This window comes from Colossoma macropomum, unplaced genomic scaffold (genome assembly GCF_904425465.1).
Source record: "Colossoma macropomum unplaced genomic scaffold, Colossoma_macropomum, whole genome shotgun sequence".
Lineage (NCBI taxonomy): Eukaryota > Metazoa > Chordata > Actinopteri > Characiformes > Serrasalmidae > Colossoma > Colossoma macropomum.
This window is the reverse complement of record NW_023494804.1, coordinates 216,342-229,697: the sequence shown is the minus strand read 5'-3', so window position 1 is coordinate 229,697 and position 13,356 is coordinate 216,342. Positions and strand designations below refer to the sequence as shown.

The 13,356-nt window shown below is 40.9% G+C and overlaps 1 protein-coding gene and 3 pseudogenes across 23 annotated transcripts in view; all 4 read right to left on the bottom strand.

Moving 5' to 3' along the window:
• The window catches only part of LOC118824489 (protocadherin gamma-C5-like), a 216,995-nt gene that overhangs the window by 81,807 nt on the left and 121,832 nt on the right, over positions 1 to 13,356 (bottom strand). The gene's annotated exons all lie outside the window — the stretch shown is intronic.
• LOC118824984 lies at positions 949 to 3,323 on the bottom strand (annotated as a pseudogene).
• Positions 4,872 to 8,360, bottom strand: LOC118824508 (annotated as a pseudogene).
• On the bottom strand, positions 10,141 to 12,723 carry LOC118824499 (annotated as a pseudogene).

Sequence of the window (13,356 nt, the reverse complement as noted above, 5' to 3'; positions counted from 1 at the left end):
GAAGTTAAGCACAATCGGGTGATCATGTCCACCTAATGGAGACACTTCAGAGATTTGTACAATGTTTAAGCCTTTTTAAAACTAGAATTCGATTTCAAAATGTACTATATTAAGCCCTTTGCAAATTTGGAAAATCAGGTTCAACTAGAATATTTTCATTTCGTCATCAAGCTCCAAATAATCTCTGCACAAATCAAGTTTACCACCCAAATATTCTGGTCACCACGTGAAATAAGAATAAAATAATGTTCCAATGAGTCATGTATCAGCTCAACAATGGTAAGATAAAAAGAAAAAAAAATCAAAGTCTTGAATAAGCATGACTGTCTGGAGCTGTCCAGACAATGTGGTGCTGAGATGCGCCGAACAACAGAATGAAAATATGATGCTTTGGCTTTACAGGGCTCATAATGTCAGTCGACTGCACAAGAATAAAAATGAAGCATCAACAAATCTAATTTATATAAATATTAATATGTATGCAACCTTATGACACAAATGAATCACATAAATTTGAAGCCAATTTTTCATAATTTAAAGAATAATGAATGAAGCATTGTTCTAAATATAGGTGTACCATATAAAAACGGAATGGGCAACCATTTGGAAATCAACTGCAATAATTCAACATTATTTTAGCGTGAATCGTGAAGTCCGTTGTAAAATACTAGACACAGAAAAGAAGAAAGGTTCACCAGCAACAAGTAAAAGTCATGTGATGTAAGGAAAACGTAGTCTTTTAAAATATTGCCACAGTATCTAGAGTAAAAAAAAAAAATACACCAAACTCTTACCAAATCAGGAGAATCGGGTTCTTCCAAAAGATTCTTCTCCTTTATCGCGCGCTGCAGAGTTTCTGAGAAACTCGGGTCCACCACTAAAACACTCTGTCCACCAAGTGTAGAATATTTACAGTCGCTTTTCCTCGAGTTTGTCGTCATACAAACGTCATAATTGTACATGTGCGGCAGAGTTCCAGTAACTCCTGTGTCTGCGTAACCGGGTGGATAGTACGGAATAACTGGGAGACTGGACTGATAGAAAATACGAGACTGTCTCCATCTGTAGATCTTCACTGATATTATAACTACTACAGTAGTAATGAAAAGGAAAGAAACAGCAGCCAGAGCTAAAACTAAGTAAAAAGTCAGGTTATCGTTGTATTCTTTGCTGTGCGTAAAGTCCGAGAACTCCGAGACCATTTCAGGGAAACTGTCCGCTACAGCTACATTGATGTTCACTACAGCTGAGCGAGACGGCTGTCCGTTATCCTCCACAACAACAGTGAGCTTCTGTTTCACTGCATCTTTATCAGTGACCTGGCGCACAGTCCGTATCTCTCCATTCTGTGGGCTCACTTCAAACAGCGCCCTGTCTGTGGCTTTCTGGAGTTTGTAGGAGAGCCAGGCATTCTGTCCAGAGTCCACATCAACAGCCACCACTTTAGTCACCAGATAGCCAACATCTGCTGAACGAGGCACAATCTCAGCCACCACAGAGCCACCAGTCTGTACTGGGTACAGAACCTGAGGAGCGTTGTCGTTCTGGTCTTGGATTTTGATCCTCACTGTCACGTTACTACTGAGTGGAGGGGAGCCTCCATCCTGCGCTTTGACGCGGAAATGGAAGTCCTTTAACTGCTCGTAGTCGAAAGAGCGCACGGCATTAATGATTCCGCTATCAGCACTGACTGACACATATGATGATACAGGAACCCCATTAACAGTGCTGTCGTCTAAAATGTAAGAAACGCGCGCATTCTGGTTCGAGTCTGCGTCACTGGCCTTCACTGTGAAGATAGAGAGACCTGGTGTGTTGTTCTCCAGCACAAAGGCCTCGTAGCTCCTTCTCTCAAAGACAGGAGCATTATCATTCACATCTGAAAGGAGTAAACGGAGAGAAGCGCTGCTGGAGAGTGAGGGAACTCCCTCATCAGAGCACAGCACAGTGATGTTGTACTCAGACTCTCTCTCCCTGTCCAGTTCCTGCTCTGTGCGCAGACTGAAGAAGTTGTTGGATGGTGATGAGATAGCAAATGGAATATGTTCACTAATACTGCACTGAACTCGCCCATTCGCGGATGAATCTGGATCGTTTACTTTCAACATTGCAACGACCGTGCCAGAAGGAGAATCTTCTGATATTGAGTTAGACATGGACATAACGGTTATAACTGGTTTATTATCGTTTATGTCCAGCACATCAATAATCATTTTACACGAGTCTGACAGACCACCTTGATCTCTAGCTTCAATAACTAGTTGATAATGGTTTATTTTTTCATAATCCATCTGACCATTTAATGTTACCTCACCGTTAAATTGATTAATGACGAACACATCTTTAACATCATTCTCTGTATTGGAAATGTAATACGTCACCTGCCCGTTTGTGCCTTCATCTGCGTCTGACGCGCTAACCGTTGTCAGTTTGGATCCTTTGGGTGAGTTTTCACTTATTGAGGCTTTATACACTTTCTGAGTGAAAACAGGGGCGTTATCATTAGCGTCCAGTACAGTAACATGAATCTGAAGAGTGCCGGACAGCACTGGCTCACCTCCATCAATCGCCGTTAACATCAATGTAAATCGTTCTCGTTTCTCTCTATCCAGCGGTTTTTGTAAAACCATCTCTACGTTTTTACGACCCTCTGCGAGATTCTGTAAGTCTAAAGCAAAATGATCGGTTGGATGAAGTGAATAGCTCTGAAGGCCGTTTGTTCCAACGTCCGCATCGACTGCACTCTCTAACACGAATCTCGCTCCTGTCACAGCTGACTCGCTGATCTCAAACCTCATTTGTTTATTCTGAAATGTAGGAGCATTATCGTTTATATCCGTGATTTCAACGGTCACTGTGTACATTTCCATAGGATTCTACAGAATCATCTGTAGATGTAGAGCGCACGGTGTTGTTTTAGCGCACAGAGCCTCGCGATCTATTTTCTCTTTGATCAGAAGCATGCCCTTCTCTTTGTTCAGCTCGATGTATTCCGTGCTGTCCCCGGAGAATATCCGCGCTTTTCCTGATTTCAGTCTTTTTAAATCTAATCCCAGATCCTGAGCGATATTTCCAACCGTCGAGCCTTTCGCCATTTCCTCCGGAATGGAGTAACTGACCTGGCCGAGCACGGAGAGAGAAGAAAGGACGACGAAGAACAATACCGTGTGCCACATCACTGCGACGGAGATTTCCTTGTCTGATGAAAAGATCTCCAGAAATGACGTCGATATCAAGACTTCCGACGCTTTCACTCCTCAGTGATTAAATAGGAATCCAAATTCCGACGGATTTAAGAAAGACAGACCAACATATTCCACTTAGATGTCGATGACACGGAAAACGCGACTGAGGAGCTTTTCTTTCTCTGATTATTCAGGGCTGCTGTGGGCGAGTCTGAGGCGGACACATACAGATGCAGCAAATCGTTGATAAACAGCGTCACTTAGAGTCAGAATGAGGAACTACAAAATTTAGTATTGCCAAAATAATGCGTACAAAATGAAGGAGCAAAGAGAGACAATCATCTTTTAATACCATGTGCTGAATTGATTTTAAGTCAAAAATTGGAAAGTGAAATGGAGCATATTAATGATGATCCAACATGAAAAAAAAATCAAATTGTGATCTTGGAGAAGCATATAGATAGGTATGAATATTCTATTTCCTATAAACGCAAAGAAATATGTTTGTGCACATTTAAACTAATTCACTTTCTGCCAAACTTTTTGGCACTCTCCAGCATTACTGGTCCTGAAAAGAGAGGAATCACCTGCCACACTGTGTTTTTATCCACTACAAAATAACTAATTGACAAACCACGGTGCTTTGATATTATTCACAATTTTGGCAAAACTTTATTTTTTAGATAAAATATTGAAAATCCGGTTTAAGTAAAAAGATATTCAGATTGGAGAAAGTTACTAAGTCTCAAGGACCTACAGTCATGGCTATCTGATAGTGACTTTTCAGAGCTTTGTGCAAGTGTTAAGCCTATTAATATTATGATATTATTAGATGAATAAAATATCGGAAACATTCTGGTTCTACTAGAAGATATAAACTTAATTTCCTGCAAAATACTGTCAACAAAACACAGGTCCACGACGAAAACATTGTGCAAAACATTTGAAATTAGAAGAAACAAACAGTTACAATGCACTGTGTATGAGCATAACCAAGGATAAGGCAAAATCGCAGCCATGTGAAAAAAAAAATGTGTGTGTGTGTGTGTGTGTGTGTGTGTGTGTGTGTGTGTGAATCAACCACTATTGAATTGTTCGGAGCTGTCCAGAACACGTGGTACTGAAAAGCGATGACGTCTACAAAACCAAATCAGTTTTGTGTTATTTACTTGATTTTAACGTATCAATCACTCGCAGAAGCAAATATATTTTCATTGACAGAATTCTTGCAAAATCAGAAAACGTACAGACATGATTTGTGTTTATGAAACAAAGCTGTTCATGCGTAACCACGACACACATGTGACTCATGTCAATTTAAAGCCATTTGTAACTGAACCTTAGAAGTAACGCTGACCGACACAGAACCTGATTTCACAATATAACAGTAGCAACATTAGCAGACCATATCGTTTTACCTTCGATAACAATACTGTAACCCTGTCACTATATATGGAGAAAATAAAATATAGTCAGCTTTGACGCGATGGACAATGGAACAAAAGAACGTTTGCAAAGCATCGGAGCAAAACATTGCAAGCTGATGTTTACGCGCTGAAGACAATGAACTGTATACACCTTTAAATTAGCACAAGATATTTGAAGCTACAATCTTTGATAACAAGCTCTTACCAAATCTGGAGAGTCGGGATCTTCTAGAAGATTCTTTTCCTTCATCGCGCGCTGCAAAGTCTCTGTAAAACTCGGGTCCACCACTAAAACACTCTGTCCACCAAGTGTAGAATATTTACAGTCACTTTTCCTCGAGTTTGTCGTCATACAAACGTCATAATTATACATGTGCGGCAGAGTTCCAGTAACTCCTGTGTCTGCGTAACCGGGTGGATAGTACGGAATAACTGGGAGATTGGACTGATAGAAAATACGAGACTGTCTCCATCTGTAGATCTTCACTGATATTATAACTACTACAGTAGTAATGAAAAGGAAAGAAACAGCAGCCAGAGCTAAAACTAAGTAAAAAGTCAGGTTATCGTTGTATTCTTTGCTGTGCGTAAAGTCCGAGAACTCCGAGACCATTTCAGGGAAACTGTCCGCTACAGCTACATTGATGTTCACTACAGCTGAGCGAGACGGCTGTCCGTTATCCTCCACAACAACAGTGAGCTTCTGTTTCACTGCATCTTTATCAGTGACCTGGCGCACAGTCCGTATCTCTCCATTCTGTGGGCCCACTTCAAACAGCGCCCTGTCTGTGGCTTTCTGGAGTTTGTAGGAGAGCCAGGCATTCTGTCCAGAGTCCACATCAACAGCCACCACTTTAGTCACCAGATAGCCAACATCTGCTGAACGAGGCACAATCTCAGCCACCACAGAGCCACCAGTCTGTACTGGGTACAGAACCTGAGGAGCGTTGTCGTTCTGGTCTTGGATTTTGATCCTCACTGTCACGTTACTACTGAGTGGAGGGGAGCCTCCATCCTGCGCTTTGACGCGGAAATGGAAGTCCTTTAACTGCTCGTAGTCGAAAGAGCGCACGGCATTAATGACTCCACTATCAGCACTGACTGACACATATGATGATACAGGAACCCCATTAACAGTGCTGTCATCTAAAATGTAAGAAACGCGCGCATTCTGGTTCGAGTCTGCGTCACTGGCCTTCACTGTGAAGATAGAGAGACCTGGTGTGTTGTTCTCCAGCACAAAGGCCTCGTAGCTCCTTCTCTCAAAGACAGGAGCATTATCATTCACATCTGAAAGGAGTAAACGGAGAGAAGCGCTGCTGGAGAGTGAGGGAACTCCCTCATCAGAGCACAGCACAGTGATGTTGTACTCAGACTCTCTCTCCCTGTCCAGTTCCTGCTCTGTGCGCAGACTGAAGAAGTTGTTGGATGGTGATATGATAACAAAGGGAATATTCTCGTTTATATTGCAATGAACTTGGCCATTTGCACCTGAATCTGGATCATTTACTTTTAACATAGCAACAACCGTGCCAGAAGGAGAGCCCTCTGATATAGAGTTAGACATGGACATAATAGTTATTGCTGGTTTATTGTCGTTTATGTCAAGCACATCGATAGTGATTTTAGCAGAATCTGAGAGTCCTCCTTGATCTCTTGCTTCAATATCGAGTTGATAATTGTTTATTTTTTCATAGTCAATCTGACCATTTACTGAAACCTCGCCGGTAAACTGATTTATAAAAAACACATCTTTAATATCATATTCTGTATTTGAAATGTAATACGTCACCTGTCCGTTAGAACCTTCATCTGCATCAGAGGCGCTTACTGTAGTCAGCTTAGCTCCTTTTGGTGAATTTTCGATTATTTGAGCTTTGTATATCTTCTGAGTGAAAACAGGGGCGTTATCATTAATGTCCAGTACAGTAACATGTATCTGAAGAGTGCCGGACAGCACTGGCTCACCTCCATCAACCGCTGTTAATAGCAATGTAAATCGTTCTTGTTTCTCTCTATCCAGCGGTCTTTGTAAAATCATCTCTACGTTTTTACGAGGGCCTGCATTATTTTGCAATTCTAGAACAAAGTGGTCGGTTGGATGAAGTGAATAGCTCTGAAGATCATTTGTTCCAACGTCCGCATCCACTGCTTTCTCTAAAACGAATCTCGCTCCTGGCACAGCTGATTCGCTAATCTCAAGTCTAATGTCTTTATTCTGAAATGTAGGAGCATTATCGTTTATATCAGTGATTTCAACGGTCACTGTGTACATTTCCATCGGATTCTCAAGAATCATCTGAAGATGCAAAGCGCACGGTGTTGTTTTAGCGCACAGAGCCTCGCGATCTATTTTCTCTTTGATCAGAAGCATGCCCTTCTCTTTGTTCAGCTCGATATATTCCGTGCTGTCCCCGGAGAATATCCGCGCTTTTCCTGATTTCAGTCTTTTTAAATCTAATCCCAGATCCTGAGCGATATTTCCAACCGTCGAGCCTTTCGCCATTTCCTCCGGAATGGAGTAACTGACCTGGCCGAGCACGGATAGAGAAGAAAGGACGACGAAGAACAATACCGTGTGCCACATCACTGCGACGGAGATTTCCTTGTCTGATGAGAAGATCTCAAGAAATTACGGCGAAATCCAGACTTTCAATGCTTTAAATGCGCAGTCATTAAATACAGATCCAGATTTGATGGATTTGAGAACGACAGACAAACATATTCCACTCAGATGTCGATGACACGGAAAACGCGACTGAGGAGCTTTTCTTTCTCTGATTATTCAGGGTGCTGTGGGCGAGTCTGAGGCGGACACATACAGATGCAGCGTATCGTTGATAAACAGCGTCACTTAGAGTCAGAATAAGGAATTACAAAGTTTATATTGCCAAGTTACTGCACAAAATACGAAATAATGACTACCTAAATAAAATAAATGAAACCCTACAATAAATATATGAATCAATAAATGATCAGATAGATAGATAGATAGATAGATAGATAGATAGATAGATAGTTTGAAAAATCATGATTTTGAGTTCTAATTTGAAACTGAACTGGCGCAGTTTAAGTCAGGAGAAACCACGAAAAAATACAATTGTAGACTTGAATAAACATGTATAGAGGCAAAAATGTTGTATCTTCAAGAATCCCAAAACAGTAGGTTTGCCTAAGTTTAATATTAGTATATCATTAAAGAAACAAAATTCATTATAGCTAACATTTTGGTTTTGGTAGAAAATATTCCCTTAATTTCACGCTAAACAGTCTCAGCACAGCCTGGGCTCACAACCAAAATATTCTGCACACTAAGTGAGATTAAAAGAGAAGACTGTTGCAATGCATTGTCTATGTGCTTAACCCAGAAAAAGGCAAATCGTAGCCTGGTTTGAATATTTTTTACCAAGCAAAATATTCTAGTATTCACAGAAAGCAAACAGAGTGGGTGTGTCTGAATTCAACAGAGGTTGAACTCATTGATTCAGCGAACTGTCCGGAGCTGTCCAGAACTAGTGGTGCTGACAACTGTTTGAACACAAAATAGTGATAGTTTTACTTACTTTATGTCAATCAATTGCACACGCATAATATATGTTTCATCAGCTTTTTACTTAAAGAGTCAACTGAAAGACAACGATTGTGTTTATGAAACAATTATGTGTGTAACCACTAGGCACATCGGAATTATGTCAACATCAAGCTATATATGACACATCCGTGAACTTGAAAATTAATGTTAAATGACAGATAAGCTTGTGTCTTGGCGACTCATACTGTTTTACTGTCCATAGCAATACTGTAACAAGTCACTTTACACGTAAACAATGAAGCACAGCCAGCTTTAACACGAAAGACACTTCAAATGGAGAGTTCTTGAAAGGCAGCACGGCAACATTTTGCAATGTAATGTTGATACAAATAATATAATGGAATTCGGAAGCCTTTCAATTTTAAATCTTACCAACTTTGGAGAATCGGCGTCTTCTAGAAGATAATTTCCCATCATCGTGCACCGCAAAGTCTCTGTAAAACTCGGGTCCACCACTAAAATACTCTGTCGATCAAGTGTAGAATATTTACAGTCGCTTTTCCTCGAGTTTGTCATCATTCAAACGTCATAATTATACATGTGCGGCAGAGTTCCAGTAACTCCTGCTGCGTAACCGGGAAAATACGAGACTGAAAAGATAATCGGAGCCTCTCTTCCCTCCATCACAGACATTTACACCACACGCTGCATCTGAAAAGCCACTAGCATTGTGACTGACCCCACACACCCCTCACATGAACTGTTCTCTCTTCTGCCATCTGGAAGGAGGTACTCACAGCCAGACTGGACAACAGTTTCTTCCCACAAGCCATCAGATTCCTCAACTTCCACTGATCAAATTGAAGGACACCCACACAGACCCAGACACACATATACATAACAATATGGGACTCACTCCCCACTTCTTGCAGTTTCAAATTATGTCTAGAACACTGTATTTAATTATAATTACTGCATTTCACTGAAATACTTCATTTTATATAACTGTAGATATGAATACTTACATTTTTGTACATTTTATTTCACTTCAACAATGTTAGCTGCTAAAATTACTGTATCAACCAAATACTGTACACTGTATATTGCTGCTCTGGTTGCTACATCGGTGAATGCTATGCTCATATATGCTAGGCTTTCTGCTAAGCTGCTAATATATCATAGAATGTTACATCTTCCTTTGCACAGCTCCACACACTATTAGTACCGTGTACTGCCTGTGTTCTGTTTTGTATTTATTGTAAGTCTTTCATATTTACTTATTGCACTGTATTTTCTGCACTGTGTATATTGTATTGTGTTGCCCTTGTGTTCCTGTGCTGGTCGTGGAGGAATGTTGTTTCGTTTCACTCTGTACTTGTATGAAGCTGAAATGACAATAAAGCCTTGACTTGACTTAAATTAACTGACTTGACGGCCTCCCTTACTGTTTGGCGCTATCCACCGCGGTGGTGCTGAAAAACGCTTAAGTATTTCCACATGGAAACTCGCTTCACTGTATAACAAGGCAAGAACAATGTTATATTGTATTAGTGTGAACAGGAACATTGACGCTAATTAATTTTATATGCAGGCAACATAATACATTCACCTGACATGCTAAAATTTGGGCAGTGTGCACGCATTTGAAATGACCCGCTACATTAAAACGCCATAAAGTTTTATAACAATTCCTTACTAACCAGTTCAAGGAAACAGGAATATATATATATATATATATATATATATATATATATATATATATATATATATATATATATATATATATTAGACATAACAACAGAAAAAGTTGGTATTCAGCCAAAAAAATATTGCCCAAGCATGAGGGTAGAGAGATCATATCAATATTACACTAATATGCAGAAGCTAGTGCTCTTTAGAAAATGGCAAAACATTGGAATACTCAAACGACTATGATGGATTATTATAAGCCCTTACCAAATCCGGAGAATCGGGGTCATCAAGAAGACTCTTTTCCTTCATTGCGCGCTGCATAGTCTCGGAAAAACTCGAGTCCACCACTAAAACACTCTGTCCACCAAGTGTAGAATATTTACAGTCACTTTTTCTCGAGTTGGTCGTCATACAAACGTCATAATTGTACATGTGCGGCAGAGTTCCAGTAACTCCTGTGTCTGCGTAACCGGGTGGATAGTACGGAATAACTGGGAGATTGGACTGATAGAAAATACGAGACTGTCTCCATCTGTAGATCTTCACTGATATTATAACTACTACAGTAGTAATGAAAAGGAAAGAAACAGCAGCCAGAGCTAAAACTAAGTAAAAAGTCAGGTTATCGTTGTATTCTTTGCTGTGCGTAAAGTCCGAGAACTCCGAGACCATTTCAGGGAAACTGTCCGCTACAGCTACATTGATGTTCACTACAGCTGAGCGAGACGGCTGTCCGTTATCCTCCACAACAACAGTGAGCTTCTGTTTCACTGCATCTTTATCAGTGACCTGGCGCACAGTCCGTATCTCTCCATTCTGTGGGCCCACTTCAAACAGCGCCCTGTCTGTGGCTTTCTGGAGTTTGTAGGAGAGCCAGGCATTCTGTCCAGAGTCCACATCAACAGCCACCACTTTAGTCACCAGATAGCCAACATCTGCTGAACGAGGCACAATCTCAGCCACCACAGAGCCACCAGTCTGTACTGGGTACAGAACCTGAGGAGCGTTGTCGTTCTGGTCTTGGATTTTGATCCTCACTGTCACGTTACTACTGAGTGGAGGGGAGCCTCCATCCTGCGCTTTTACGCGGAAATGGAAGTCCTTTAACTGCTCGTAGTCGAAAGAGCGCACGGCATTAATGACTCCACTATCAGCACTGACTGACACATATGATGATACAGGAACCCCATTAACAGTGCTGTCATCTAAAATGTAAGAAACGCGCGCATTCTGGTTCGAGTCTGCGTCACTGGCCTTCACTGTGAAGATAGAGAGACCTGGTGTGTTGTTCTCCAGCACAAAGGCCTCGTAGCTCCTTCTCTCAAAGACAGGAGCATTATCATTCACATCTGAAAGGAGTAAACGGAGAGAAGCGCTGCTGGAGAGTGAGGGAACTCCCTCATCAGAGCACAGCACAGTGATGTTGTACTCAGACTCTCTCTCCCTGTCCAGTTCCTGCTCTGTGCGCAGACTAAATATATTGTTTGACGGAGATACGATGGCAAAAGGAATATTATCAAGAATACTGCAGTGAACTTCTCCATTTCCTGACGAATCTGGATCATTTACTTTCAGCATTGCTACAATGGTGCCGAAAGGAGAATCTTCTGATATAGAGCTGGACATAGACAGAATAGTGATAGCTGGTTTATTATCGTTAATGTCCAGCACATCAATAATCAGTTTGCATGAGTCTGAGAGTCCACCTTGGTCCCTGGCTTGAATATCAAGCTGATAGTGGTTTGTTTTTTCATAGTCAATTTCTCCACTTAACGATATTTCGCCGTTTTCTTTATTTATTATGAACAAATCTTTAATATCATCATCTACGTTTGAAATATAATACGTCGACGTGCCCGTTTGAGCCTTCATCTGCATCAGAGGCGCTGACGGTTGTCAATTTGAATCCTTTGGGTGAATTTTCGACTATTGAAGCTTTGTATACCTTCTGGTTAAAAATGGGAGCGTTATCATTAGCGTCCAGTACAGTAACATGTATTTGAAGAGTGCCGGACAGCACTGGCTCACCTCCATCAATCGCTGTTAACATCAAAGTAAGTCTATCTTGTTTCTCTCTATCAAGAGGTCTTTGTAAAACCATCTCTACGTTTTTACGATCATTTGCCTGATTTTGCAGTTCTATGATGAAGTGATCGGTTGGCTGAAGTGAATAGCTCTGAAGGCCATTGGTCCCAACGTCCGCATCGACTGCTCTGTCTAGCATGAATCTCGCTCCTGTTACAGCTGACTCGCTGATCTCAAACCTCATTTCTTTGTTCTGAAATGTAGGAGCATTATCGTTTATATCCGTGATTTCAACGGTAACAGTGTAAAGTTCCATCGGATTCTCCAGAATCATCTGAAGATGTAAAGCGCACGGTGTTGTTTTAGCGCACAGAGCCTCGCGATCTATTTTCTCTTTGATCAGAAGCATGCCCTTCTCTTTGTTCAGCTCGATGTATTCCGTGCTGTCCCCGGAGAATATCCGCGCTTTTCCTGATTTCAGTCTTTTTAAATCTAATCCCAGATCCTGAGCGATATTTCCAACCGTCGAGCCTTTCGCCATTTCCTCCGGAATGGAGTAACTGACCTGGCCGAGCACGGAGAGAGAAGAAAGGACGACGAAGAACAATACCGTGTGCCACATCACTGCAACGGAGATTCTCTTGTCTGCTGAGATCTCCAGAAATGACGTCGACATTCAGTTTTTCAATAATTTAAATGATCAGTTATCAAATGCGGATCCCTGTTTGATGGATTTAAGAACGACAGACGAACATATTCCACTCAGATGTCGATGACACGGAAAACGCGACTGAGGAGCTTTTCTTTCTCTGATTATTCAGGCTGCTGTGGGCGAGTCTGAGGCGGACACATACAGAGGCAGCGTATCCTTGATAAACAGCGTCACTTAGAGTCAGAATGAGGAATTACAAAACTTCCATTGCAAATTGATTACGTTAAATATGAAATAATGACCTCCAAAATAGAATAAAAGAAACACTGCAATAAATATATAAATCAATAAACATTCGGTTAAATAGACAGATAAAGATTTTGAGAAATCATATTTCAATGTGACGACTTTAACTGATTTTGAGTTAAGATTAAAAAACTGAACTGGTGCAATTTCAGTCAGCAAAAAGCATGAAATAAAAGAATTTTAGTCTTGAATAAACATGTAGAGCGGAGAAAAATAGTATTTCTGAGAAACCCAAATCATATGCCTTACTTTCCTTTTAAACTGTTTAACACTCGCCAACACTAGCGGTCCTGAAAAAGAAAATTCATCTACCACACTTTGTTTTAATCCACTCCATAATAATGCATTGGCAATCCATGTGGCGTTGACGTCATTGAAATATTTGAGCAAACTCCCTACTTTTAGAACACACAATGAAGTCAGGTTTGAGTTTATGATTATTTGGGCTGGAGAAAGTCTAGAGGGGCTCCAGGCGCAACAGTCATGGCCATCTAAGGGTGACGTTTCAGAGATTTGTGCAGTTTTAAAGTCTGTTAA